Source organism: Panthera leo, chromosome A3 (genome assembly GCF_018350215.1).
Source record: "Panthera leo isolate Ple1 chromosome A3, P.leo_Ple1_pat1.1, whole genome shotgun sequence".
Taxonomy (NCBI): domain Eukaryota; kingdom Metazoa; phylum Chordata; class Mammalia; order Carnivora; family Felidae; genus Panthera; species Panthera leo.
Window position 1 is genome coordinate 83,819,307 of NC_056681.1, and position 6,000 is coordinate 83,825,306.

General features: G+C 36.3%; 1 protein-coding gene across 2 annotated transcripts in view; it reads left to right on the top strand.

The window, feature by feature from the left end:
- The window catches only part of MEIS1 (Meis homeobox 1), a 137,733-nt gene that overhangs the window by 125,329 nt on the left and 6,404 nt on the right, over positions 1 to 6,000 (top strand). The gene's annotated exons all lie outside the window — the stretch shown is intronic.

Here is a 6,000-nt window from a genome sequence, read left to right on the forward strand (position 1 = left end):
TAATTTGCTTTCAAGGAAAACTTCCCCATTATATATAATGAAGCGATGAAGTATTTGAAAGTTACTCCAACATTTAATACATGGGCTTGTTATTACTCTGCATTATCATTTTCAAATAATTAGTGATTTTTTTCACTAGTGGCTTTGAGGAAAATTTTATATGCAATCAACTTCCTCAGTGGTCTTAGACAACGTAAGCTATTTCTAAAATAATTTGACAAATACACCCTTCGCTGCTAGAGAAGGGGAACCTTCTACAGACTGCCGATTGATGGGCTTATTGTGATTCGAGGAAATTTCAATATTCTGTTTCTAGAAGGGATGAAGAGCAGAGCATGTGCCCCCTTCTCCCTCCTGTCTACCCCCTTCCCCCTGCCCTCAGCACACAGATGATGTATTGCAGTCCTGGAACTGTTGGATTCGGAGGAGGTTGAGAAACTGGAAAAAGGTGCCAAAAACATGATTTCATAAGGTTTGACTTGAGATGGAGTCAACTTTCTTGAGTGTCTTAAAATAGTGTTTTATGAAATCTTATTTCACAGAGAAAGGGAGTGTAGGAGGCTTGGACCCTGAAGACCTCCAGTTATGGATCATTAAATTCAATAAGTAAATGTAAATCTAAAATGAAGAAATCCAACAAAAGATTTTGAAGTTGATTTTTATTTAAAAGAACAGAGAGTTATTTGAGAGATGGCTAGAACTCATTCCCTGAAGGGTTCGTTTATAAAAGAGGCCTTCAGGTTGTTAGGAAATGCTGACTTTAAAAATATATAGTATATATACTTTTATTTAAATGATTGTGATGAAGTTGAAAGAAATACTAGGAAAGAAACTCATGGAATAGAATAAGGAGAAAAAGGACAAAATTCTGGAATTCAGCAACTAGCTTCCAATGTGAAATTTCATATTTGAAGATTTTTCACAAGTCTTAAACTCTATAAAAATATTTATAGAGATTACCTAAATGAATTTTATATTGATTAAATATTATTTACAGCATGTAATAATTTTATTTTATTTTTAGTTGATAAAGAATAGTGTGTGTAGAAATCACCAGGACTTATTCTTAAGAATGCATGGTATTAATTTAGGGGCGCCTGGGTGGCTCAGTCGGTTGAGCGTCCGGCTTCGGCACAGGTCATGATCTCACAGTCCGTGAGTTCTGGCCCGGCGTTGGGCTCTGTGCTGACAGCTCGGAGCCTGGAGCCTGCTTCGAATTCTGGGTCTCCCTCTCTCTCTGCCCCTCTCCCTCTCTCTCTGCCCCTCTCCCTCTCATGCTCCGTCTCTCTCTGTCTCTGTCAAAATTAACATTAAAAAAATTTAACAAAAGAATGCATGGTATTAATTTTTATGAAGTATGTATGTAGGTATTCCTAAGTTTACCTCAACATTAATCAAAGATGACTGTGACTAATACTTTATTTAATGGATAGTTTAAGTATAGAAGGCATCTTTACTAACACATCTTGCTATTTAATGAAATCTTCTCTTTAATATCAAGTTGATAATTTTTGCTCCTTGGGCATAGGAGGGTATTGTAAAATGGTATTTCTCCACACTTAAAGCTACCTCCTGCTGACTATTACTGAGCCTAGTTGGCAAGAAACACTATAGGGATGACTGAGAGTCCTGTCATTGTTTAGAAACAACAGCATTTTGATTTTATGTGGTTCACTGAGTTGGCTCTGGCATGCTAAAGTAATGCTGTGGGCTCCCCTTAATCATCAGTGAACAAGTAGGTGGTAAATACTGGGGAACAGAATTAATTGAGTAAGGGTGAAAATCCTATCTCCGAAGGTGAGCAAGTCATTTTTCCTTAGTATTGTTAATATTACAGAGAGCTGTACGAGGAAGACAAAGGGCATAAGAATATAGGAAAAGGGGAAAGCTGTGTGGAAAATGTTGTCTGTGGAACAGGGAAAACGTACCCTGTCTTTGGTTCTGATGGATGCCCGCTGTGATCTCTCCACCCTTCCTGGTTCTCACGAAGAGGACACTAAACTTAGCCATCCAGTTTTGTGGGAAGTAACCAGGGCAAGGAGTAGAAGATAAACTGAAGGACAAAGGTCAGCTTTAGAAAGCTGTTCTACCAGATCTTGGTCAGAAAACTCTTCAGGTATTCAAAGAGTGAGAATGAAAAGAGACTGGTGGAATTAGCAGAATGAAAAAAATGTTGAAGTCCGATGATAAACAAACATGTAGGGGGCAAGGAAAAGAGAGAATAAAGGAAAACTTCCTATATTTATTTTAGCATAACTCAGAATTCATCTCCCATTCTCCTTGCCTGATGCCTATTTTAAAAATGCAAAGGATTAAATTCAATTTTGGGATGATCCCACTTTGGAAGATCTTCTCTCCTTCCAACCTCCCATTTTTCCATAGTAGGACTCTGGTTCTAAACGACTAACTAGGTAAAAAGAACTACGTCTCTGTTTATGTTGACATGGAACGAAGCTGGAAGGCCAATCCATTTTCTTCCTTTCCTTTGTAAAACGTCTTGTTTTGAGAAAGGAGATAGTTTGGTCACACAGGAAGAAATTTTAATCCATGATGCTGTGAAAAAAAGAAATATAAGAATTCTTTCCCTAATTCAGTCTTCTGCCACCTACAGAGTGTCCAGTTTTCTAAAAAGTACTTCACAAAAGAACATTGTTTTCAAAGCAAAATGGGATTTATAAAAAAATATACCTTGATGTTCGGAATGTAATATGGAAAGGCAAACAGGATGTTTCCTGACCTTCTACTTAATTAAAAAGTTTACCTTTTTAAATGCCCAATTTATGGCAAATTTGAGACACGTTCTATGAAACCAAGGTGGGAAATGATTTTAATGAGTAAGAAGAAATGTCCTGTTGTCATGTATTCCTGACACTGTACATCTAAGTTTTAAGGGCTATAATGTTTGGACATCAATTGCAAAAATTTTAAAAGTCTTCTCTTACATCTTTAAACTAACAAATGTTTGAAAGAGACCATATTAATATGGAAAATACTAAAGATTGTATATACTTCATGGATATATTTTATCTTAAACTATTTTATGGTTGTTGGAGAATAGATTTTTTTTGTGGAGCATTCAAACTGGAATTTTATCATTCTCTTTCTCATTTCTCTTCAAAAACATTGTTTCTTCTTATGTTAAAGTTCTAATATATATTTATGTATTCAGACATAAATATAGATATATATTTGAACACACACATGAGCTTGAAATAACTATTTTACTGATGCTTCTTGAAATGAGTGTTTTAAGAAGGGAATATGTTCATGTAAGTTTACATAAAATCTAAAGGTCTTTTTTTGGTTCAGTGTTTAGAAAATTTGATAATTTAGAATCTTCCACAATGGAAAGTAAAGCATTCTGTCACAAAAGCGGGGAGGATGAGACGCAAGGTCAGAGGGCATTTTAGAAACAAACAGCTGGACCAGTTTATTTAAACAGATACAGGGATGGGGGAACTGACCTCTGCTTGACTTATAGTGGGAGGAGCAAGAATGTCATTTTATTACTTTGCCCAGAAGGAAAATGTTTTTGTATCTGAATTCACTCCGAAGCCATCTAAACACATGGCTTTACTGTATGTAGCGTAATTCCCAAGGAAATATATAGAAGATAGTAGGATAAAATACACTAAAGAGAACCAAATGTTGAGACGGTTTTAAAATTGAAAAGATGATGTTGTCTTAAAAAATAAAATCTTTTGCTATTTACTTAGTTATTTTCAGATAATGATGTCCACCATGACCCCACATAATATTATCCGTGTTTCATGTAAGTATAGGAAGCATAATCCAATAAGATTCTGAGAGTGTACGATGTCCTATATGTATTGATAATGTTCATTATAGTACAACATTGTTTTAAATTAGTTTCCAAAAGCGAGAACTTCTAAGTGTACCTACTGATGAGGTCAAACAGTTTGGACAAAGTGATTAGGGGTTCTGAGGTTTTCAGTTGTTTTAATTTTGATTTTATTAAATGAAAGGATTCTCACCTTTATATCTACATATGCTATAGAGAGCCTGCATCTGTGTTGTCCATAACAACAAATGGTTATTGCCACCAAAAGAGAGGAACATAGCACCTGGGTACCTGTGGGTCCTTAGCTAAGAGGCTGTGTGATGAGGTATTTGCTCTCTAGATGGGGACTGGAGCAGGTGTGGGGTAACTGCATTTAATGCTGTCACCTGAAGAGCTCCGGAGGCACACAGACAAACCTCAGCATATTGAGCAGAGAGTGGCCCAGGTGGTGAGTGGACTCAAAATCCAAGAAGAACTTACATTCTAGGAGGAACTTGTTAAGGATCATGGATGTTCAACCTAGGGAGAAGAGGGGAGAAACCTATGGGGCATGATGGCTACAGTTTAAATATTTGAAGGCTGTCCTGAAGAAGTGAGATTAGAAATGGTTTAAATTACCCCCAAGGAGTTGTCCTGGTGAAAGGAGTTTAGATCGAGTAATGCAAAACCGTCTAATAGAAGGCTGTCCACACATCTATGGACTTTCAGGTAAGGGGGCAAATGCTTCATTAGAAACAGCCCAGAAGAGGCTACCTATCTACTTGGTGGGGAGATCATAGAGGTGATTCATGTCAGTGACCAACGTAGGTGACAGTTAAATCCCATTTCAAACCTGAGGTTTAATTTTTCTATGATTCCATGGGTTTAGTAGTCATGGATTCACACCTGAGTTGGTTCTTATGAACTGGTCTTTGGAAATCTGAATGTATGAGTGTGAACGAAGCAAGCTTTGGAATACAGATAAGTCACTGAATCTTCTAATGCGTAGCCTTATCTTTGTCCATATGCACAAACAGTACAGTCATCAAAATTCCTAGTCTACAAAATGTTCAGTCATGCCTATTCCCAGACTCAACAGTAGGGTCGTTGCCAGTGGTGATTGGCTCAAAACCAGCTCATTTTTAGATATCTATTTAGTCCAGAATATTCTAGATGGGTGGCACAATAGTGGCCATGCTCTGGTCAGGACATTGGGGGAGGGGTGCTCACTACCATTTGCCAGCTGTGTATCAGTCAGCAAGTTACTAACATCTCTTGGGTAACATGTGACCTCAAATAAGTCACTTAATTTCTCTGAGCCTTGGCTTCTCATCTGTTAAAAAGTGCCCTTCCTATTTTTAGATAAATAGTATAAATCATATCCGCAAAATAATATGTTTTTAAAAGGTCTCTAAAAAAATGTTATCAGAGTTCCTTTCCTCTAAGAGCCTGCAGATTATGAACAGTACCATAGATAAAGAGCTGTTTTTTGCTCTCTTACCTATGTTAGTTACTATGAAAATTACTTTTGGTATACGCGGAATATTAATATTAAATAATTTTCTAATTGGTCATGCAGTGAAGGCAGCTAATGAAAAAGCAGATTTTTTTTTTCATTTTAATTGGTTATTTCACATGGTGTTTGTGCTACACCTGTGCTTATAATGAGAATGGAGAATTAATCTAACCTTCTGCTCACATGATTCCAATTTTCATGGTTTATACAAGATAATGATAACTTGATTTGCAACACAATTTGTTGTAGATCTGTGTTTTAAATATTTTTATTAGCCAGTTCAAGGACTTCATATACAAGAACTGATGTAATATATGTTGCCAATAAGAGCACCAACAGTATCCTTTTAGTTAGATGCCAGTTTCATTATTGATTTTAATTACTTTTTTGATAACCAAAGAACATAAGGATATAGGACATTGAGAATCTTAAAATGTCATGAGGCATGCATTTTTATTTTAAAAACCCGTCCCTCTATGTTGAGCGGTTTGGTTTTTAGGAACTATTTTCCTTTCTGAGTGGGCAGACTCACAAACTAAAAATCATACTGGACTGTAGACCCTTTAATCATTATTAAACTTTTCATTGTATTTTTTATGTGCTGCTCGTGTCCAATCTATTCAAATCCAAGTTGCTAACTAAAAGCACTTGACTTTTGCAGAAGCTAATATGATATGGCCCGCTCACTTTCTGTATTTGATAT